Genomic DNA, 24873 nt, shown 5'->3' on the forward strand with positions numbered 1-24873 from the left:
CCTGCAGCTGATTGGCCCAACGTGTGGTGTGGAATGTTTGTGACTGGCTGTAGGAAGTAATTTGAGGGTTATTTGTGTTTATGTTTGTCTGTGTTGAATTCCAGTTGGTAGGTGAAGAACAAGAGTTTGTGTGGGGTGTATTTAGACATCCTATTATTACATGTTCCCTGCTGCTTCTTTCTGTGAGCTGAGTATATTTATCTATCTATCTATCTATCTATAGCCCGACGCCCTAATCCCACAAAGGGTGGCCGCAGGCAAAACGCCTCCAAGTCACTCTGTCACCCACCATTTGACTACCCTCCCCCCAACTCACCCCCCCCTCCCTCATATACCTCTCAACTCCATCCCTCCACCTCATCCTCGGTCTACCCCTCCCTCTCCCTCCTTCCACCTCACCTACATACACCCTCTTAGTCAGTCTTTCATTCTCCATTCTCTCCACATGTCCAAACCACCTCAGTGTATTTCTCCTAATCTTCTCAACCACATCCACATCTACCCCACAACGTTCCTTCACTTCTTCATTCGTCAACCTGTCCCTCCATGTCACTCCACATGCTCCTCTCAAGTAACTCATTTCCTCTGCTCTCACTCTTGACTTGTTCCCCTCTTGCAAGGTCCACGCCTCGCTTCTATACGTCAGGGTAGGGATCACAATACTATCATGCAGTGACTTCTTAACTTCCACACTCACCTCCCTATTTCTCATCACTGCTTTCAGTGATATATTTATAAAATATAAATATATAAAGGTATATATATTTGTATCTTGAAATGGGATGAGGTATGATTACTGGTTCTGAGGAGTAGACTGTAGCACCAGTCGAGCAGGGCATTACTCCCAAGGTGGATGGAAAGCTGATGACAGGGAGAGCTGGAGCTCCCATTTCATCAGCCCTCAGGAATTGTACCCAACCATCCCCCTTTGCTGAACTTTTTCAGTGTCTCAGTAACACGGAGAGTAGGCCAGCATACTCTCCAATCCAAGTTTCTCTAACTGTTAACACAAGACTACATGCACTGTACACACTACACTTCCTTTTCCAAAATTGTAAAAAGAACTGTAATCATGGCTTCGACATACATAGCCTCGGAGTCCCCAGGAGGGGGGGACCATAAGTGCCCCCACCTTCCGCCCCTCTCCCGGTGATGACCCGAGCTGCCTGGAACCACTGTCTGACTCACTTCTTCATTTCTGCAACATTCGTGCCCTTTCTTCCAACTTTCGCTCTGCTGAGCACCACCTCTACTTCTCTAAACCTCACCTTCTTTTCCTAAGTGAGACTCACCTGTCTGCGGCAACTAACAGCAAACCCTTTTCTGTATCCTCCTACTTTCTCTATACTCATTTGAAAGCCAAAGGTGGCTGTTGTATATATATATATATATATATATATATATATATATATATATATATATATATATATATATGTATGTATATATATATATATATATATATATATATATATATATATATATATATATATATATGCAACGACTTATCTTGCTCTCGTGTTCCTGAACTCGATTCTTCTGAATTCTCTACACTCTGGCTTCGGTTTTCCTGTCATTCTCTGACTAAATACATCCGTGCTGTTTACTTATCCCCTAATTCTACTGACTATAAAAAATTCTTCGACTATCTTACTTCTAGGATGGAACACATTTTATCCATTTCTCCTTTCTCTGAAATCTCCATTCTAGGAGATTTCAGTGTTCACCACCACCTTTGGCACTGCTCTCCTTTCACTGATCCACCTGGTGAACAAGCCTACACCTTTTCTATCCTTAATGACCTAGAGCAGCTTGTACAGCACCCTATCCGTATCCCTGACCACCTTGGAGAGAGCACCAACATACTTGACCTCTTCCTTACAACTAATCCCTCTGCTTGCACTGTTAATCTTTTCTCTCCGTTTGGCTCCTCCGATCACAACCTCATCACCTTAACCTGTCCTATCGCTCCGGTACAGCCTGTGGACCCTCTAAAGAAACGTCATCTTCGGCACTTTCGAGCTGTGGATTGGGAGGCCCTCAGGCAGTACTTCTTTGATTTTCGCCAGAATGATTATTGCTTCCATGGCCGGGAGCCATCTGTGTGCCTTGCACATTACGGAGGCTATTCTCTCAGGCATGGAAGCATACATTCCTTTCTCATATCCTTCGACTAATACAAGAAAGCTTTGGTTTAATCACGCTTGTTCTAATGCTGTCCACAACAAGGAGACGGCCTATAAAAGGAACCAGAGCCAACCCACCTCTGAATCACATCTTTTATACGTTTCTGCTCGGAATTGTGCTAAGTCAGTTCTTTGCTCTGCTAAAAATAATTTCATCCATACTAAATGCTGTCAACTCTCCAACTCAAATTCTTCACGCACCTTCTGCCACCTTGCCAAAAACCATTCTAACAACTTTACCTCATCATCATTCCCTACTCTTTTCTACTCTGATGGCTCTGTAGCTATTCCTTCTACTGACAAAGCAGATCTCTTCACTCAGATTTTCTCCTCCAATTCCATGTTAGACAATTCCTGTGCTGTTCCTCCATCACTTCCCCCCTCTGACTTCCTCATGGCTGCCATTATAATTTCTTCAGCTGATGTATTTTCTGCCATCACTGGCCTCAATACTAACAAGGCATATGGGCCTGATGGAGTCCCTCCTGTTGTCCTCAAGAACTGTGCTCCTGTGCTTACACCCTGCCTAGGCAAATTCTATCGTCTTTGTCAATCAACTTGTACCTTTCCTTCTTGCTTGAAGTTTGCTCTCATTCAGCCAGTCTCAAAGAAGGATGACAACTCCCAATCCTCTAACTATCGTCCAAGTACTTAAAACATCCTGTATCTCAAAAGTTTTTGAATCAATTCCTAATAGAAAAATCTTAAAGCATCTTTCCTATCACAACCTTCTTCCTGATCATCAGCTTGGGTTCTGTCAGGGACACTCCACTGGCGATCGTTTCATCTACCTTTTAGACTCCTGGTCATCTTTCTTTCAGGACTTTAGTGAAAGCTTTGTCATTGCACTTGACATCTCAAAGGCTTTCAATGGAGTCTGCATAAATCTTTAATTTCCAAGCTGCCCTCTTATGGTTTCTATTCTTCCATCTGTGCCTTCATCTCTAGCTTCCCTTCTGATCGTTCTATAGCCGCTGTTGTAGATGGCCATCGTTCTTCTCCTAGATCTATCAACAGTGGTGTTCCTGAGGGTTCTCTCCTATCACCAACTCTCTTCCTTTTATTCATCACTGACCTTCTAAGCTGTACATATAACCCTATCCACTCATATGCTGATGACTCCACCAATCACCTTTCCATTCGGTTCCTGCAACGCCCATCTCAGCAGTTACTTCAACAAACAAGGTATGAGGCTATGGCACACCCAATGTCTGACTTGGCTCGTATCTCTGACTAGGGTAAAAATAATCTTGTTGGTTTTAATCCATCAAAGACTCAGTTCTTACACCTATCAACCCGACAAAATCTTCCACAGGTGTACCCACTCATGTTTAATAATATCCAGGTCAATCCTGCATCATCCTTGAACATGCTTGGGGTTTCATTTACTCGGGTCTTATCTTGGAAAGATCATATTACATCTCTTGTAAAATCTGCATCCAAGAGATTAGGTGTGCTAAGCCGAATCCATTCCTTCTTTACCCGTGCACAATTGTTGACTCTATGCACGAGTTTTATCCGTCCCTGTGTGGAGTGCAACTCTCATGTGTGGGAAGGTTCCCCACATACAGCTCTTCTGAATAGGGTAGAGTCAAAAGCTTTTTGTCTCATTAACTCTCCTCCTCTTACTGACTCCCTACAACCTCTGTCTCTTCGCCGCACTGTTGCCTCTTTATCTCTTTTCTATCACTACTTCAGTGGTCACTGCTCCTCTGAACTGTCTGCATGCATTCCTCCATCTCTTCCATGGGCGCGTAGCACCCGTCTAGCAGCAAGCTCTCATCCCTTTTCTGGACAACTCTCTAATGCAAGAGTGAACCGTTACTCCCAGTCCTTCATTTATGCAACAGGTCAACTTTTGAACTGTCTCCCTCTGTCTGTATTTCCTACTTCCTATGATCTCCAGTCTTTCAAACGCAGTGTGTCCAGGCATCTCGAAATGATCGGATCTTGAATTTAGCTCTCTCTTGTATTTTGTTTTTCTTTTGGAAGGAACAGTTATTGTGGGCTCGTGGCCATTGGTTTCTTCTTCTTCGCATTAAAAAAATATATATATATTTACTAGTAACATGAATGGCAAAGTTGGGAATGTACGAGTAGATGGAGTGGTTGGTCAGTGGGGTGTGCCAGCTGAAGTAGATGACAATGGTAGTACTTTAGTGGACATCTGTGCTGGTAAGGGGTTGGCAATTGACAACACCTACTTTCAGCATAAGATGATCCACCGGTATACATGGAGAGTAACGAGGGGGATGAATGGTGAACTTGTTGAACGAAAGGCAATGATGGACTATGTGTGTGTGTGGATGAGCGAATGAGAAGACAAGTGTTGGATGCAAGAGTGTGGAGAAGGTGGGGGAGTGGAGTCTCGGACCATCACTTAGTGATGGCCAAGGTAAAGCTGCAAAGAAAATGGTTGAAGAGACAAATGGGAAGACAGGAGGAAACAGCTCCTGTGAGGAGGGTGGAGAATTTGCAAGATAGTGAGAAAATGGCAGAGTATAAGGGCATAATGGAAGCAAGACTGGGAAAGTATGAGCTAGAGCAGATGGAAGGGGTGGAAGACGTATGTAAGATATTCACGGAAGAGATAGGCGCAGTGTGTGAGGTGGTTTGTGTAGTGAGGAGGAGATGCAGGGGTGTGCAGTGGACAGCATGGTGGAATGATGAGCTGAAACGAGCTGTGGAACAAAAGAAGAAGGCATATCGTGAATGGATGGTGAGTAGAGATAGGGGAGAAGAGAAGAGTGAGGTATATGTTTGCAGGAGAATGCAGGTGATGAGACGGTGAAGGAGAGTAAGAAGAAAGTTGATGAGGAGTTTGGGAGGAATCTGAGTGTGAAATGGAGGGAGAGTAAGAAATTTTTTTGGAAGAAGGTAAAGAACGTAAGGCAGTGTGAAAGGGGAAATAGTAGGGGAGTGAAAGATTGGAATAATAGATTGTTGATGGAGAAGAGAGAGAAATTGAGGAGATGGAAGGAGCACTTTGAGGATTTGTTGAATGTAGAGAGTGAGAGCAGTGTGAGTATAAGTGGCTGGGGAATGGCTGGGAGAAGAGATGAGAGGAGGGAGGAAGAGATCAGTAGGGCGGAAGTAGTGGAAGCAATGAAGAAGACCAAGAAAGGAAAGACCCCAGGAATTGATGGAGTGTGTGGTGAAATGCTGAGGTATGAAGGTGAGATTGTTGTGGAGTGGATATGGAAGTTGTGTAGATTGGCTTGGGAAGAGGGAAGGGTTCCAGAGGACAGGAAATCAGGTATAATTGTTCCTTTATATAAAGGAAAAGGGGAGAGAGAAGTATGTGGTAACCATACAGGTATTTGCCTTCTTAGTGTGACTGGAAAAATATATGGTAGAATACTCATTGATAGGGTTAGGTATATGACAGAGGAGCTAGTTGGAGAAGAACAAGGGGGATTTAGAAGGGAAAAAGGTGTGTAGATCAGATATTTGTTCTAAGACGTTTAGTGGAGAAGTATCTAGAGAAGGGAAAGAAAGTGCATGCTGCATTCATGGACTTGGAGAAAGCTTATGATAGAAGAGATAGGCAAGGTATGTGGAAGGTATTAAGAATATATGGAGTGGAGGGGATATTGTTGAATGCTGTGAAGAATATGTATGAAGGAGCTAGGGCTACAGTGCGAGTGGATGGTGAGCTGAGTGAGTTCTTTGATCTCAGTGTCGGACTGAAACAGGGTTGTGTGATGTCTCCATGGTTGCTTAATATATACATGGATGGGGTTGTAAAGGAGGTGCAAGGTAGGGCAGTGGATGTGGGGCTGGCTCTAATGAATGAGGGTGAGATTTGGAAGATTCTGGTGTTGCTGTTTGCTGATGATACAGTATTGTTGAGTGAAGATGAATGGGAGTTGCAAGGTTTGGTGAATGAGTTTGGGACAGTGTGTAGGAAGAGGAATCTGAAAGTTAATGTAAACAAAAGTAAAGTTATGGTGTTTGAGAGGAATGAAGTCACAGAATGTACAGTGAGGTAGAATGGTGAGGATATGGAGAATGTGAGTGCATTCAAGTACTTGGGTAGTGTGATGAGTAAGGATGGAACTATGGGAGATGAAGTGTGTGAAAGGGTACAGCAGGAAAGGAAGGTTGTCGGTTCACTGAAAGCAGTGATGAGAAATAGGGAGGTGAGTATGGAAGTTACGAAGTCACTGCATAATAGTATTGTGATCCCCACCCTGACGTATGGAAGCGAGGCGTGGACCTTGCAAGAGGGGAACAAGTCAAGAGTGAGAGCAGTGGAAATGAGTTACTTGAGAGGAGCATGTGGAGTGACATGGAGGGACAGGTTGACGAATGAAGAAGTGAAGGAACGTTGTGGGGTGGATGTGGATGTGGTTGAGAAGATTAGAAATACACTGAGGTAGTTTGGACATGTGGAGAGAATGGAGAATGAAAGATTGACTAAGAGGGTATATGTAGGTGAGGTGGAAGGAGGGAGAGGGAGAGGGAGAGGTATACCGAGGATGAGGTGGGGGGATGGAGTTGAGAGGTATATGAGGGGGGGGAGGGTAGTCAAATGGTGGGTGACAGAGCGACTTGGAGGCGTTTTGTCTGCGGCCACCATTTACGGGATTAGGGCGTCGGGCTATAGATAGATAGAGAACAACCTAAGGGACTCGACCTAGTAGTGTATTCCTAAATAGTGTAATATATTGTAATAAATATTGTGCACAGTTATTGGAGTGTGGTAAAGGTATATATATTTGTATCTTAAAATGGGATGAGATATAATGACTGGTTTAATTGTAATTTATTGCTACTTAAGTATGAGTTATTTGTTAATAAACCACTTGTATCATGCATTTGTAAATACTGAGTAATTGGTTAAGTACTAAACTTAATTTCACTTATCAGTTAACTATTATTAGGTTGTTCACTTTGCACAAAAGTCCTGTGATGAACCAGATTGTTGGGTGCTACCATCCTATTTTATTGTGGATACCTCTTTTGGTATACATATTATGAACAATTTGAGTACTCAGTTTGGTGTCCATACTTAACTTATCACGCGCGCTACCTGGGTAATCCTGTAACGTTGCTACGCAGTTGTAGTGATTGTGAGTATATATGAGTATATATATATATATATATATATATATCCCTTTAATACATACGTGGGCGTATCACACCCGACTCGTACCCGAGTTCACATGATCACCGAGTTGGTTATTGTCTGAGACGGCTGGGCACCCAGATACCCTCCTTCCACGTGTTGCCCTAGTAGGGAGAGGTAGTGTTGCTCTGCTCTCTTCGAAGGAAATTTCCATATCGGCGCCCTTGGGTATCTTACACCCATCGTATGTACTCCCGTACATATGTGACACAGGGTTTGTCATATCCAGCAAGTAGTTTGAGTATGATTTCTTAAGTGCTTTTCCTTGCAGGAAGTGAATATTTCTTAGAACACAGATATTTCTTTGTGAACTGTGAAATCATGGCCCACCATTTTTTGCGTGATGAAGAACTTGATAAAATAATGAACACCACTGGATGCTAAGAATCAGAGTCCACCTGTCCAGTGCCGGGAGTGCCCTGTTCGGACTGACAGGAAGACATGCTTCCGGTGCACCAAATGTCAGAAGGCTGTCTGCCAGGGACATTATTACCCTGTCTGTGGTGATTGTTTGTGAGTCCAAGTAAGTGCTCATGATTTTGAGAATTGTCAAGGAAAATTCGAACAAATTATTTTTCTCACGGCTATAAATACATCACAAATGACAAATAGCAACTATTTTGGATTGCATACCACTGTGTTTTGCAATTATGAGGTTTCAGCAGTAAAATAATAACATTCACTACTCAAGAAATGACATTTCCTGATAATTGTAAATTCTATCTTAGTTACCCCCCATAACAAGGTTGTAGGGTTGGGTGGGTGGTCAAAATCATTGGGTAAAGCCTTAAAGAGGTCCAAATACTATGCAGTGTTCAATTTCAAGGATCTGGGATTGCATGAAAAATTGCCAATCTTCGTACTCCATTTTTTTTAATCTAAAAAAATACCCCATTTTTTGTCTACCTCCACCACGGCCCAATCTGAGTCTGTAAGGATTAGAGTGCCATGTGCTGCAGCGCCCATGACCCAGGAGTGTGTGTGCAAGTGCAGAAGTCCGCAGCTCCTGTTTCAAATTTTCCACATATTTTTTTTTAGTTACATCAGAATTTTTCCCCATTTTTGATACTTTTTTTCAAGTTACCACTTAACCTTTAAGATATCATACAAACTCATTTACATAAGGTTCAAGTGAAAGTACAAAGCTTGTATTTTTTATATATGTACTTGGTTTTACTAAATTTGGATTTTCACATAGGAGTATCACTTTCCAAAAAATGGGTTTATCAAACCCAGCATATGTATTAGCGATGTATTCTAGGGATATATATATATATATATATATATATATATATATATATATATATGTACATATTGGGTCTCACTCAAACCTACAATATCTCAACTAATGTTTTCTAATTCAGCCATTAAGTTATCAAGTTTGTAATTCAGCAAGGCTTCTTATATTGTATGCATAGATCTTCATGGATTTAAGAGTATTTAATATTTCAGTTTCTAACTTGTCAAAACAGTGCTTACTCATTTTCGGTGGCACACTGCCCATAAGCACAGGAGGCAGTGCGGTTGGACCTCTAGTAGACGATGATCCAACAGGAACGCCCGTCAAATACTTTGCAGTAGAACTCATGTTTGGTTGGGAGGATTGTGCAAATAATCTCACCTCCATGCCACATAGTTTCGGGTGAGATGCAATTTTTTCTGGCACCTTATTCGTTATATTTTGTGGAGCCCTATATATATATATATATATATATATATATATATATATATATATATATATATATATATATATATATATATATATATATATATATCATCATCATCATCATCAATCATTTGAGTATCCACTGCAGGACCGGCCTATCCCGACCGAAGTCGGGACGATATAGCCAATGTATCTCTACCAAGTGGCTCAGGCTGTCTAGTAGAGATTGTATGTAGGGTGAGAAGTGCTTGTTAGTGTAATTGTCGTGTTGGAGAGGCTTTGGATGTGTGTGTAGTCTGTGAACCAAGTGTAATCGGCCCGCACAAGCCGACTGGGTGCAAGCATACTTTATAATAAGCGACTCTGGTTCAACCACAGCACCCCTGGTGTCCGCCAATGTAGTACGTGGCCGGGTGAACACTCCCAAAGTTTATGACCCTGGCGGGGCGCGAACCCTGGTTCATCCGTGTACGAAATGCACACTCGACCATTGTACCACAGAGGCTCTTATATATATATCGTATATATATATAATTAATTATGTATATATATAATACTTGATGTAGTGCTGCTCACGGGTGTCTGCCCTTTCCTCTCGTCCATCCTTCTTTCCTTCCATCCTCTTCTGTCTTTCTTTTCTTCCTTCTTTCCTCATCCTTCTGCCTACGGGTGACTTTACACTCCCTCTTCTGTCTGTCTTTTCTTCATTCTTTCCTCTTCCTTCTGCCTGTGGGTGTCTCTACACTGAGTGACAAGCCAAATGGTTTCCTGTACACCAGGAAACCATTTACAACACTAGGTGGTAACCATATAACCAAATTTTGGTGCCCGGTGGTTTACTACGTAATTGCGGAGCTCGAATCGGATTAAGCCTGTCCAGGTTTATATCCAATGGGTGGTTGGGGTTTATTGCGTACATAATGCCACTCAGGGATGAGAGAAGCTGGTCAATCTTATCATAAATGTCAGGACCAACTTGCCTAGCCACGGACTCTTACGCTCCTAATGGGGCAATCGTAGAATCGGGTGATGATTGAATGAATGAATGAATATATATATATATATATATATATATATATATATATATATATATATATATATATATATATTATGCAAGGAACAAGGAATCAAAGGCCAGGAGCCTGAAAACAGTTCCTTCCAGGAAAAGAAATAAAAACAATAAAAGAGAGAGCCAAATTCAAGATCCATTCATTCTGAGATGCCTGAACACGCTGCGTTTGAAAGACTGGAGATCATAGGAAGTATGAAATACAGACAGCAGACAGTTCCAGAGTTGACCTGTTGCATAAATGAACGACTGGGAATAACGGTTAACTGTTGCATTAGAGAGTCATAGAAGTGGAAGGATGCAAGCAAACAGTTCAGAGGAGCAGTGACCATTGAAGTACCAATAGAAAAGAGATAAAGATGCAACAGTGTGGTGAGGAGACAGAGGCTGAAGGGAGTCAGTAAGAGGAGGAGAGTTAATGAGACGAAAAGCCTTTGACTCCACCCTATTGAGAAGAGCTGTATGTGGGGAGCCTCCCCATGCATAAGACTTGTACTCTACACAGGGTCGAATAAAACTCATGTATAAAGTCAACAACTATGCAGGGGTAAAGAAGGTATGGAGTCGGCTTAGCACACCTAATCTCTTGGAAGCAGATTTTACATGAGATGTGATCTTTCCAAGATAAGTCCCAAGAGAATGAAACCCCAAGTATGTTTAACCCTGCCCATCCCGACCGCTTTTCCACCACTGACTCCCCCCAATCCCGACCATTTTAGGAACAATTTTATTTTTGGCTCAAACCTTCGCTTTTGGTGAGAAACATCGAAAATTCATAGAGAAATCGCTCACCTGAGGTTTAAAATACTCGATACAGGTAGGAGTACCTCCTTACCTTACTGGGTTTTCTATCAGGCTGGCACCAAAGAAAACGAGTTCTATGGGAGGATTACTATTTCACACCATTCATAAACAGTATTTATTTATTTACTTGGTACGAATATATATGTAGTACGAGAGTATATTGGTTTTCAAGCAGTAATATAGGCATTATAAGCATTGTTTCACTCACTAATACCTGACCTTTTTTTGCCACATTACCTGATCATCATTTCTGACTGTTTCTTCCTCTAATGCTATGTAAAGTTTGTCCTCCACATTGTCATTGATTGGGGAATCACTCTGACCCTGAATTTCGTACCGTGGCATGACATGGCTATACTGGCCAGGTCACTGATAACAGATGAATTGCTGAGACAATGGCATGCAGAAGGGGGGAGGAGGTCATACTGGGTAAGGCATTGTCCCTGCCTGGCATCTAGTAGAGGAAGGTGTCACGTGTATACGTACCAAAAATCACTCCCGAAAATTGAAAATTTTGCAAATTAGGGACCTCGCAATTTTTTCGCGTTTATGTACGTCGACAGGATTGGCAGTGACAAAATGCGTGGACGTTAAAGAACGTCGACGGGACACCGCGGGTTAAGGATGCTGCAGGATTAAGCTGGATATTATTAAACATTACTGGGTACTCCTGTGGACGATTTTGCCAGGCTGTTTGGTGAAGAACTGTGTCTTTGATGCGTTGAAAACAACAAAATTATTTTTGCCCCAGTCAGAGATACGAGCCAAGTCAGACATTAGGTGTGCCATAGCCTCATCCCTTGTTTGTTGAAGTAACTCTTGAGATGGACGTTGCAAGAAACGAATGGAAAGGTGAAGGATGCAATCATCAGAGTGTGAGGTGATAGGGTTAAATGTACAGTTTAAAAGGTCATTGATGAATAACAGGAAGAGAGTTCGTGATAGGACAGAGCCCTGAGGAATACCACTGTTAATAGGTCTAGGAGAAGAACAATGGCCGTCTACAACAGCAGCTATAGAATGACCAGAAAGAAAGCTATAGATGAAGGCACAGATAGAAGGATAGAAACTGTAAGATGGCAGTTTGGAAAATAGAGATTTATGCCAGACTTGATCCAAAGCCTTTGAGATGTCAAGTGCAATGGGAAAGCTTTCGCCAAAGTTCCGAAAGGAGGATGACCAGGAGTCTGAAAGGTACGTGAGAAGATCACCAGTGGAGCGTCCCTGACTGAAGCCATAGTGACGATCAGAAAGAGGGTTATGATAGCAAAGATGCTTTAAAATTTTTCTCTAAAGAATAGCCTGGAAAGCTTTTGAGACACACGATGTTAAAGCATTTGGACGATAGTTAGAGGGTTGGGAATGGTTACCCTTCTTTGAGACTGGCTGAATGAGAAAAAACTTCCAACAAGAAGGAAAGGTGCAAGTTAACAAAGTCGAAAGACTTTATCTAGGTAGGGTGTAAGCACAGAAGCACAGTTCTTGAGGACAATAGGAGGAACTCCATCAGGGTCATATCCCTTGTTAATATTGAGGCCAGTGATGGCAGAAAATACATCAGCTAAAAAAATATTAATGTCAACCAAGAGGAAATCAGAGGGGATAAGTGATGGAGGAACAGCACCGGACTCGTCAAAAGTGGAATTGGAAGAGAAAGTCTGAGTGAAGAGATCTGCTTTACATCAGATCTGCTTGTATCAGTAGAAGAAATAGCGACAGAGCCATCAGAGTACAAAAGAGGAGGGAAGGATGATGAGATAAAGTTCTTACAAAGGTTTTTGGCAAGGTGCCAGAAGGAGCAGGAAGAATTCGAGTTGGAGAGTTGAGAGCATTTGGTACGAATGAAATTATTTTTAGCAAGGCAAAGAACAGACTTAGCATGATTCCGGGCAGACACATGAAAAAGATTTGAATCAGGGTTGGGTGTACTCTGGTACTTTTTATAGGCACTTTCCTTGTTGTGGACATCATTAGAGGAAATGTGATTAAACCATGGCTTTCTTGCATTAGGCAAAGGAAATGAGAAGCGAATGTATGCTTCCATGCCTGAGAGAAAAACCTCCATAGTGCGCAAGGCACTCTCAGATGGATAACATCCATGGAAGCAATAATCATTCTAGGGAAAATCAAAGATACCCCATAAAGGCCTCCCAATCAGCAGCTCCAAAGTGCCAGAACCGACGTTTCTTTTGAGGGTCCACAGGCAGTACTGGAGTGATAAGACAGCTTCACGTAATAAGGTTGTGATCGGAGAAGCCCAACGGAGAGGAAAGACTAACAGCGTAAGCAGAATGATTAGTTGTAAGGAAGAGGTCAGGTATGTTGGAGCTCTCTCCAAGGCGGTAAGGGATATATACATACATATATATATATATATATATATATATATCATGGAGGTAGGATTAAGGGGGAGGAGGCGCGCGGTCCAGAAAGTGAAGTCAGATCCGCCATCTTGGGATTGGCAAGAAGCAGCAGGTGTCCGCCGCACCCAGCCGCACCCTAGTTTAACCTCACTATGCCCTATCTTGACCTCACAGTAGACATGGGGTCAGTCATTCATCAAAGTCTGTAACACAGGCACCAGTTTGCATAATCCTGGATCCATGTCACATGTTAAAGCTTGTAAGAAATTGTCCGGCCGAGAAAATAATACTGTTTGATAGGAATTGTAACCTTGTGAAGTGGGAGTACATTGAGCAGTTGCACAGACTTCAAAAACACGAAGAGCTGAATTTAGGGAATAAACTGAGAGTTGCACATATAAGATGGCACAAGAGGAAAATGAATGTTAAATTAGCTGCACAGTTACTCAGTGAATCAGTAGCACAGTCTCTTAGATTATGTATTGATGAACAAATCAGTGAATTTGGTGGTTGTGAAGCCACGATTGATTTCATTATGGTTTTCAACACATTATTTGATATAATGAATTCTAGAAATCTAAACGCAACTGGATACAAGTGCCCTATGCAACATAAAAATGCAGATAAAATCAAGGATTTTCTAATATCAGCAGAAACATATATTAGAATGCTAGCGCTCCCTGATGGGCAGCTCGTCATATCTTCAAATAGAAAGACAGGCTTTCTTGGTTTTCTTTTTTGCATAAGAAGCCTACAGTACCTCTATGAAACCTTAATTGCAACTCCAGTACCCACCCTTAAGTTTCTGATGACATACAAATTAAGTCAGGACCATATTGAGTTGCTGTTTGGGCTAGTAAGAGGTATGGGAGGTTGGAACAACAATCCAACAGTAAGGCAGTTTTCTGCTGCATATAAGAAATTGCTTGTGCACAATGACCTACAAGATATTGTTCGAGGCAACTGCTTACCACTAGAGTCTGTGCCAGTATTAAATGTATCCAGCAGGTGTGTAAGAAACACTGAAAGTAATTCTTCTCTTCAATTAATTAATAATTCAGTCCTTAAAAGAAGAATACTAGATGATGCAGATAATCAAGAAGCAGGTGACTATATATATATTCCAAGTCATTCCCACTTCTCAAAGTGTGTGAATAAAATTGTGGCATATATTGCTGGTTTTGTTGCATATAAATTTATGAGGTCATTACACTGTGAACCATGCATTTCCGCCCTAAGCTTAGATAAGGATGATGCAAGCAACCTTCACTCACTAGCTAAAGTAAAGGACAGAGGAAACTTGATGTATCCTTCTGATAGTGTCATTGACATTTGTGTAACTGCAGAAAAACTGTTCAGAGAAAAAGTGTCATGTAACAGTGCAGGGCAGGGGGCTATTACTAAGTTAGTTACTTCAGTGTTGGCTTATTGTAACCAAAAGGACATATTCCCCACCTTAACTAGTCATATGTATGACACAGACCCTCAGGTAAACCACCTGCATCTGTTAGTTAAGGCAGTTGCCGAGACATATTTGCAGGCACGGTTTAAGTATGAAGGTACACAGATAACTAATAAGTTAGCAAGTAATGTTAAGGTAAGGAGCCGTCAGTTGTACACCAAACTTATTCATTTTAGTGGCCAATAAATACAAACTATATTTAGGATTAATGATTGTATAATAATGTACTTATAACTATGTACTTTACAGTAGACTAATAAATCAGGTATTATTAGGTGTACAAGGAATATTTATTATCCACAACATATATGAAAAAAAAAAAAAAATCAGGGCTCTCCTTATTTCAAAATCGATTACTATAACATTTCTCTTTCTATTATGTAGATCATTACACTGAAAATCCTTTTTTCTTTTTTTTCGTGGGTACTTGTTTTCATATATTATAATTGAATATCAATGTGCAAGGTACTTGAAATAAAAAAAAAATGTGTTAGTATAAAAGGAAAAAAATGGTTGTAGTACGTTAAAATATAACGAAACAATTGATACTACGGGTTGGCGCGGCGCGGCCTTTCTGCCAGTCCTGGGCGTTGGCCAGAGCGGGGCAGACTGGCTTCACTTTCCCTAGACACCTCACCCCGCGCGCGCCACCTCACTTTTATCCTACCTCAATGATATATATATATATATATATATGTATATATATATATATATATATATATATATATATATATATATATATATATATATATATATATATATATATATATATATATATATATATATATATACATATATATATATATATATATACATATATACATATATATATAAATACATATATATATATATATATATATATATATATATATATATATATATATATATTTTATATCTGTATAAATTTATATATATAAATATAAATTTATATATATATTTATACATGTATATATAAATGTTTTTATATATACAGTGGGCTCGCACAGTGCGCATCACCGCAGTAAACGATTCGCCTTGTGCACGAGTGACCAAATATCATAACCGAAAACCCTTTAATGCACGAGTTTACCACACAGAACGCGAGGCAGAGGCAAGGAGTGGCTCAAAAATGCCATTTTCTACTAATGCGCGACCACCCCTCACAGAGGCGTCACGTGTCGTCATGTTGATGCGCAGAAATTCCCGGGCATTCTACTGCACAGCTTGGGGTACAAGGGAGCGGGCGTGCCATAAGAGTCTCGGCTTCTGCACTGTGCGGATCCGCTCTCTACAGCTAACCTGTCGTGTACAACGTGTGGTGTTTTTTGTGCTGCCTGTACTTTGCTGCACCATGGCTCCAACCCCAAGAGTAAAGAAACTTCTGACGCACCACCACCAAGTTAAAGACAGTTAAGATGAAGGAGGAGGGTCAAGGAAACACGGCTATCGGGAGAACCCTGGGACTGGCTGAATCTACAGTGAGAACTGTGTGGAAGAACCGTGGAGCCATAAAGGCTGTAGTGAAGTCGTATGGTGCCTCTGACCTAGACGGCCGTTCGCAGGTGGGAAATCGTGCTATGATATTAATGGACCACTATCTTGCCACCTTCATAATGCGGAAAGAAAAGGAAGGTGTTCCACTCAATGGAAAATTTATTCGGAACCAAGCCCAGCTCTTTTACAAGGCTGCATCTCGAAGGTTAAAAGTGGAAAAACCGTTCAGGGCATCGGTTGGATGACTGGACCGTTTTCTCAAGTGCAAGGAACTCTGTTTGAAATTGTCTGGTGAACGTGCCTCTGCCGATAAGGTGGCCGCGAGAGAGTATCCTGCAATATTTAAAATGATTATTGAAGAGGGACAGTACACCAAAGACCAGATCTACAACATCGATGAAGCGTCCTTATATTACAAGACCATGCCAAAATCAACTTACATTGCTAAAAGACAGAAACAAGCCCCTGGTCGCAAGCTCCAGAAGTGTAAGATGACGGTAATGTTCGCTGTAAACCTGTCTGGGAGCCACAAGATGAGGCCAGTTGTTGTACACACAGCTTCACATTGAAGGTGCTACAAAAACCTTCACGAACATGGATGCAAGTGGCGTGTATTGGTATAAGTCCGTAAATGGTTGGATGACCGGGAACATTATGGCAGACTGGTTAACGAGGCGGTGTGTCCCTGATGCGAGAGCCAAGTGTCGGGAACTGGGCATTCCATTTAAGATGCTCCTTGTGCTTGATAATGCACCAAGTCACCCTCCATACCTGGAAGATCTTCACAAGGATTGTCATGTTGTGTTTCTGCCGCCCCGCAAGTCACTAATGCAGCCACTCGATCAAGAACTAATTGCCACAGTGAAGCATTTCTACCATAAGGAAGTGTACAACTACCTACGCAGGAAGACCAACACACAAGAGGAGATTCATGCCCTACAAGAAGATAATGATGAAGACTTTGATGAGGCATCTGCTCCCGTTTCATCTCCACCAGCACCTCTATCCCCACGTAACACAGATGCCATGACTGTTGAGGCATTTTGGCGTAACTTTACGGTGAAGGATGCAGTTTAATTTCTCCTTCAAGCCTGGCACCAGATTACACCTGCAACGGTGAACAATCCGTGGTGAATGCTCGTGCCTCACATGTGCATCACCCAGGAGACGGCCATTCAACCACTGGCCGATGCTGAGGCAGCAACATTGACAGCAGCACAAGCTGTACCAGGTTTCGAGGACGTTACATTGGCGGACATACAAGAAGTGCCCACTGCTACTGAGGAACAGCCTCCCGAGGAAGTGTTGCAATGGATAGACGAGGCTGACGCAGAGCCCGACGCCAGACAGAGTCAAGTTGAGCAGCCTAGTGTGATGGAAGGCAGGACTGAGCTGTGTATGTCAAACATTAGCAAGATCCTTGCTGCTGTGGATAAGCTCAAGGAAGAGGTGAAGGCACAGGAAGTGAGCAACCTAAGAACGGAGGAACTTCTGGTTGGTATCGACAAACTCTTCCGTTTCTACACAGACAGGCACAGGGAAGAAATAAACAGGAAAAGACAGACGCTCATAACAAGCTACACACAGCGGGCTCAAGTTGGTGAAATAGCGGAACCATCGACATCGTCTGCTCATGATCCTGTTGAGGATGAAGAGGATGCAATGTCAGAAGTGTCAGCATCGGACTTTGAAGGGTTTATGGCCGAAGTGAGTGACTTGGATGCTCCTGGGGAAGGTGATCAAGAGGAGTCTGTGGAGGGAAGTGTTGGTGCGGTGGGAGGTGTGGTGGGGAGTGCGGCATTGTAAGCGTTGCTGTGCCTCAGAACCCCTGTTATTTAAGGTCATCAGGCCTGTTGTCTACTGTTGTTAAGGTGACTATCCATATTTTTGTTATTGTAGCTATAGCTTTAGTACAGTGTCTGAAACATATGACCTTTATTATGTCTCTAAGGGCCAAAAAATGTCCGTATGAGGGAGTACCGCCCATGTGTAATTATTCCCATAAGATTATGTACTCCTAGTACACGAATTCCCTGTGCTCGAGCTCGTGCACCGCCCAATCTCTCGCGCACTATGCGAGCACTGTATGTCTTTATATATATATGTGTATATATATGTATATATATATATATATATATATATATATATATATATATATATATATATATATATATATGTGTGTGTGTGTGTGTGTGTGTGTGTGTGTGTGTGTGTGTGTGCTACAAGGCTATTTTACTGAAATTAAGAGACTGCTCAAGTAGGAAAAAATTAAGTGCAGGCTGTATAAATTGATTTAATCTTTGAAGTTTGAAAAGCCAACCTTGAAGGGAATAAAATATCATCTGGATAGCCTATAGCAAGAACAAAATAAATAATGGCCATGGAAATAAAGGGTTTAAGCATATAGATTATACGCAGTTGCAAATAACAAAACATCATATTCGACTAACTCTTATAATTCTGAATATATATACACTCAGAAGATCTACAGCTGAATAGTTACAGTACCCGTGCTCTGAGGTGTATGAGATATGCCACCTTATTGCCGAGGTATGAAAAAACTTTGTCGTTCATTCATGTAATGGTGCATATACTGTGAATACAACAAAAACTGAATATAAGGTATTATTTCCGATGCATACAGCCTGATATTCATTATGTTGCAATATTCTGGATCACATTTCGGCATGCATTTCAGCAAGGAGCGATAATGTCTGTTGTGGGTCTGCCTGGATCGCAAGTCATCCTTCTTTCGCCAGTGCCTGATCCACCTGCCCACGGTGGTTGCACTGGTACCCGTCAGCATGGCTATGGCTCTTAGGGACAGACCTTCATTCCACAGCAACACAAAACGCTCACGTTCAACTGTATTGGTTTTCCTACAGAATGGCCGAGACGTCGAACTATCCATTACCTGTGCAGTGAAACCAATGCCAAGTTACACTGCACAGTTGCTGACATAAATACTGACCTACTCAATTATGATATTTAATGCATCGGTGAGCTATGGCCATAAAAACCATGTTATTTCATTCATCTTTGAGCCTACCCAAAGTTTTTAGAATATTACAGTATGTTTGTATGTTTAAATGTCATAATTCTTCGATTCAATTGTAGTGCATTAAGAACAATGAAAATTATATATGCAGTTAAATATAATTTTTCGTTTTTGTAACATTTTACTTTTTCAGTGCTTGTCTTTGGTTTTAATGAGAAATAGAAGAGGTACTATATTCTCAAATTATACATTATACATTTTATATATTAACCCTGGAGTACTAAACATTTTTTAAAACAAAATCACTATACATGGATATATTATATTTGTTATATTTGACTTTGGAAAATTGGAAAAAAAAAAGTAAATATGCATATTTATTCAAATTAACAATAACACACTAAAGTTAATACACCATACTATTACTAAGCCCAATATTAATTCTTAACTTATCCAGATAAGTTACATACATAATTTAGAAAAAAAATCTTAAAAAAACAAAAAAATCAAACACATTCGAGAAGTTTTTGGAAAAAATTCACACACACACAAAAAAAAAGGCACCATCAATTTCAACCAAACATCCCCAGATCCTTCCCAGTTATGCTGCCTCTGCTCACAGGGGGTCACCAGTACCCAGTCCATGCACAAACTGTATGGAAGAAAGGTGGCCACAACACTGAATTTGGGTATATCACATGATTATAGAAAATTTCAGGGTGCAGAATGGAGTGACATGACCTACGTCTGTCAGGGCTCGGGACAGACAGAAGCTACTGAGGATACCAGCTGCCTGCCTCCACAGTAACACCACGTAATGCATATGACGTCATGGCGCTCGGGTATATTATACCCATGTTCAGTGTTCTTGGGTTAACTAAAGAATATTTTGATCAACTCAATTCTTTCAATAATAACTTTAACAAGTCATCATCCATTCCCTCACTAAAATCTTCAGATGGCAACATTACGAATGACCTGCGTGGGAAAACAAATATCTCTCCCAGTACATTTGCCAAAAATTCAACTGTAGAGGAAGTGAGCCAGAACGTCCCAGTACTAGAACTTGGCTCTCCTGAAATTGTTCCACTTAAAATAAAGACAGTAACATAAAATCCTTCCTAGACAATTTACCAGCCAACAAAGCTCCAGGCCCAGATAGAATTCTTCCAACTGTTTTGAAAAGGTGTTCCCCTGAACTTGCCTCTGTTCTAGCTAAATTATTTGGGGTATGCATATGTTCTTCTTCACTCCATAATTCATGGGAAGAAGCCAATATCCACCCAATTCCACAGAAAGGAAGTTCCTCTGACCCCTCTGATTACAGACCAATACCTGTCACATCTTCTTTTGGTAAAGTATTTGGAACTTTAATTAATTAGCACATAGTTAAACATCTTGAATCCAACAACGTAATTAGTGATAGACAATATTGTTTTTGCCACAAAAGATTCACCATTGACATACTTAGTCTCATGACTCATACCATTAATCAATCAATTGACCAACATGGAGAAACTCATGCAGTACCCCTTGATATATCGAAAGCTTTTGACAGAGTGTGTCACTGTTCCCTGCTGTCTAAACTTCCTTGCTATGGACTAACGTCTTTTGTTCCTCTGCTTTCCTCATATTACAGTGACAGAAAAATAAGAGCAGAAGTAGATGATGTATATTCCAATTTCCACTCAATTAATACTGGCGTACCACAGGGATCAGTTCTGGCACCAACCCTGTTCCTGCCTCATACTGGTATTAATGATCTCTTATCAGTCACCCACAATCCCATCCATTCATATGCAGATAACTCAGCACTTCACAGTTCATTCACACTCAAACACCCATTTACAAAGTCTAATATATCTAACTCTCAACTCGGTATAGCTATCTCCATATTTCAAGACTGATCTAAGATCAGTGAATGGGAACATAACAATGTTGTCTCATTTAATGCTAGTAAAACCAAATATATACAATTTACTAACACACAGATATTGACAGATTCGTATATTACCTTCAACGCTACTAATATTCCCATCTCCGAAAGTACTGAAATTCTCAGTGTCTCACTTAACAATGCCCTCAGGTGCACCTTTCATGTCAGATCACATGCTAAAACCGCCTCAGAGAAACTTGACTTATTGTACAGAGTTCATAACTTCTTCACTGACGAGCAATTAGCAATAATTTACAAGAGTCATGTGTGCTCTTAGGTTGAATATTGCTCACCCATGTTGAATGGATGTGGAGAGGTTGCATTAAAACAACTAGACAAAATTCAGAACAAACTTGTTATTTATAAGCCTACTGTTATAAACAGAGTTCCCCCCCTACAAGCAAGAAGGAATATTGCCTTCCTTGCATTATATTGCAGATATTTTCATGGCAAATGCTTAGACGAAGTTCCGTCCACTGTGCTTCCTCTCCATGCCTTCCGTCGTGCTACATGGGCATCTGGCAGCGCTTATGACTGGAATGTCACACAGCCATATTGCAGAGCTTCTGCCTATCAGAATTCTTTTATTCCCCGAACTGTATCTCTCTGAAATTCGCTTTCCAAGAGTTGTTTCCCACCAAACTTCAACCTACAGCTGTTCAAGTCCAACTGTTACGGATATTTTATGGATGGAGGACGCCAATAATCTGGTGTATGGATTATAATTTTTTTTATTCCTTTGTTTTTCCTTCCTCTGTTCTGATATTTAAAAAAAAAAAAAAGGATTTCCTAGGTTCTTGCTTTACCAAATACAAAATAAATCACCATAGCAGTAGCAGTAGTAGACGATGAAAGTTCTCTGCGAAGCGAAAAGATCGACCAACCTTTTTCCATCCCAGTCTGATATATTCACTGAGCTTTCTTTGCCCACCCTGCCCTGTCACAATACATCTTGTAGCCAATTAGTTACTTTTGTGTTGGCTCAGTGTGCTATATTTTCGGTGTTTTCTCTTCGCATCCTTCCCATTTACTCAACATCGTGGTTGTCACTTGGTTACTTTAGTGTTTCACTTATATTCACCCAACGATTGACATTGCTAGGCCATGACCATTCATTCAGTTTTATATTTACAAATATTATTAAGGCACCCATTTTTTTTTTTTTCTAAGCAGCTAAGATTTCTCTAGCATTATCGTCTTTATCTCGTAGAGCAATCTCTATGATTAGAGTTTTGGTTAGACTCCTGCTGTCTGATCCATAAATGAAACCAGGAAGCCAGGTTGTGTCAGACATATTAATTTACATTTACAATACAGTTTGAGACATAGCAAACTTTAATGTTACTGTTTGTGTGTGTTCACTCCTCACGGGATTAAGGCGTCTGGGTATAGAGAGATAGACTATTCACCAAAAGTCGTCTAATTCTCGTTTACTCCTTTATTTTATTATATAAACTACGATTGACTGATCTACCCCATCAAGAATTCCAACAGTTTATCTCCTGTTTTCTTAAAAAGTTGAGCAGAATTTTAATATACATGTACAAGTTTCTTCATAAGGCCTATTTCCAGATTACTTAGCTACAGAACACGCCAGTTTCATCAAAAAGGATTCTGTTATCAACAATCTAAATTTGTTGAGGTCTCCCGTTTATGTTAAATAATTTGACATATTGGCCGTCTGGCACGGAGTGAATAACTATAAAGGTGCTGACAGATATTGAACACCCAGTTCAGAAAATCGAAAAAGGGTGGGAGGATGCTGCATGTTAAGAAGTTATGTGTGAATATGTCTTTAAGGTTCATCTCCTGCAAGTTTTTGAGGTGTCGTGCTGACACAGTCACATTTATTTCCCTTTGTATGTTTTTGAGGACTCTTAGACCTTTAATGACAGATCGGAGAAAATTCATAGCATTCTCCTATCCTCGGTGGACCATGTGAGTACATCTAACGGGGCATTATAATATTGTGATGGATAGTCATTTTAAGAAAAACGCCTAATTAAGGGATTGTCAAACTGGCGGGTTGGAAGGATATGACAAGGCATAAGAAATACAAACTGTAATTATCAGACAGGATATCAGGAGAGATGATGCGTCGTGGGAAACAGGTATTGTTATTGGGCTGGGACAGATGTGCCAAAAGCAAGGCCGCTCCTTAGGATGTGATAGAGGAAGAGTGATATGTAGTTTTGACGATGGACTGGATGAGTTGTTCATTACACGATGATTCTGCAGCCACAGCTACCTTACTGTTCCATACATCTGTCGTTTGAGTAGCATTAATGTGTGATATTGTTCTCAGCACTAAACCTAAAGTCGAACTACTGATACAGTAACCTCTACAAACAGTGAGTATTAAATGAGAGCTACACCTAGGTAGATGATAAGAAGAGACTGCTTCATACATACCGTAGTGATTTCTTTTATGCCATCCCTATAAATATGTCCACGTTCTTTCCATCCATCAGTGTGATTATTTTGCTAACTCCTACTGTTTATCGAAAGGTGTGATGGGCGAGGGATGGCCTTCCTCCTCTCTATCCTCTTTTGTTACACATTGACTCGATCATCAATAGAATCAGTTGCATATCTAACAGAAACCTTGTTATGGAGCAACATCTTGTGTGGGATGTACTGCTATATTATCACCCCATCCTTATGTGGCGTACTGTGTGTAGTTTAAGTATATTTAAAAATCAGAAATATTCTAATCTACGAAGTTCCAGACAGAATATCCAGTAAATGAACCTAAGTTCCTTTTCCAATTTCAAACCTTCAATATTCTTAGTTGCAGCTAATTAAGAAGAAAAAAGTTCTAAAATTTCTATTATAGCCATGCGTATCAAAATGCCGTTACGTCAGTGTCAAGTCCCTTGTATTTTGATCTTACATACTGCTCTTCTTTACACATTCATTCGCTAAATCACACTAACATCTTTACATAACCAAAAAATAATGGCATATTTCCGTTTAGTCAATATTCATAAACGATTACTTGTACTGAATTTTGTATCTTTGATGTAAAAATTTGATTCTGTCGTAAACTTTGGCTACAGGTAATGCCTGTATTATAAATTCAACTTGTTCAGTGGGTGAAGTGGTGTGTCAAAAGCCAATCAAAGAACATTCGAGAAAACTAACCTTGATATGGCACTTAAAAACCGTAGTAGCACCATACTGACACTCAGCCATACCGGCACCACACTAACACCGTCAGTCATACTAGCACCACACTAACATTGTCAGCCACACAAGCACCACACTAACATCGTCAGCCACACCAGCACAACAGTAACACCGTCATCCACATCAGCACCACACTAACACCGTTACCCACACTAGCACCACACTATCACTGTAAGCCACAGCAGCACGGGCCACACTCTAAACACTTACCAGCGCAGCGTAGATGGTCAGGCAGCGGAGAGTGAGGCAGTCGGTCGCGCAGGATCAGGTGGCCAGTGAGTCAGCAAGCCCGGGATTCCGGTATTTATTGTGCAGAAACAATGACCACACTCTCGTACAGAGAAGTGTAGCACTCTCTTTGTATTAATTAAACAGACCATGTAGGCCAGAGAAAAGAGGGGAAATTTCTTGTTAGTCTGAAAAATAGTTTTCCTGCAGTTCATTCATGATTCATGGTCTTTCTTTTGTAATGGAGTTTATATATATATATATATATATATATATATATATATATATATATATATATATATATATATATTATATATCCATCCATCCATCATCGAATCCTACGTTGCCCCATGAGGAGCATAGGAGCCCGG

The 24873-nt window shown here is 40.8% G+C and overlaps 1 protein-coding gene across 1 annotated transcript in view; it reads right to left on the reverse strand.

Annotated features, from left to right (window-relative positions):
• LOC145402642 (uncharacterized) overlaps positions 1 to 24543 on the reverse strand; it is a 168510-nt gene extending 143967 nt beyond the window's left edge. The window contains exon 1 of the mRNA XM_080274633.1: positions 24485 to 24543. The gene's annotated coding sequence lies outside the window, so the exon portion shown is untranslated. The remainder of the gene's footprint in view (positions 1 to 24484) is intronic.
• Positions 24544 to 24873: the final 330 nt, after the last annotated feature.

The sequence above is a fragment of the Coenobita brevimanus genome, chromosome 58 (assembly GCF_032717465.1).
Source record: "Coenobita brevimanus isolate Jiangsu-jjx chromosome 58, ASM3271746v2, whole genome shotgun sequence".
Classification (NCBI taxonomy): Eukaryota; Metazoa; Arthropoda; class Malacostraca; order Decapoda; family Coenobitidae; genus Coenobita; species Coenobita brevimanus.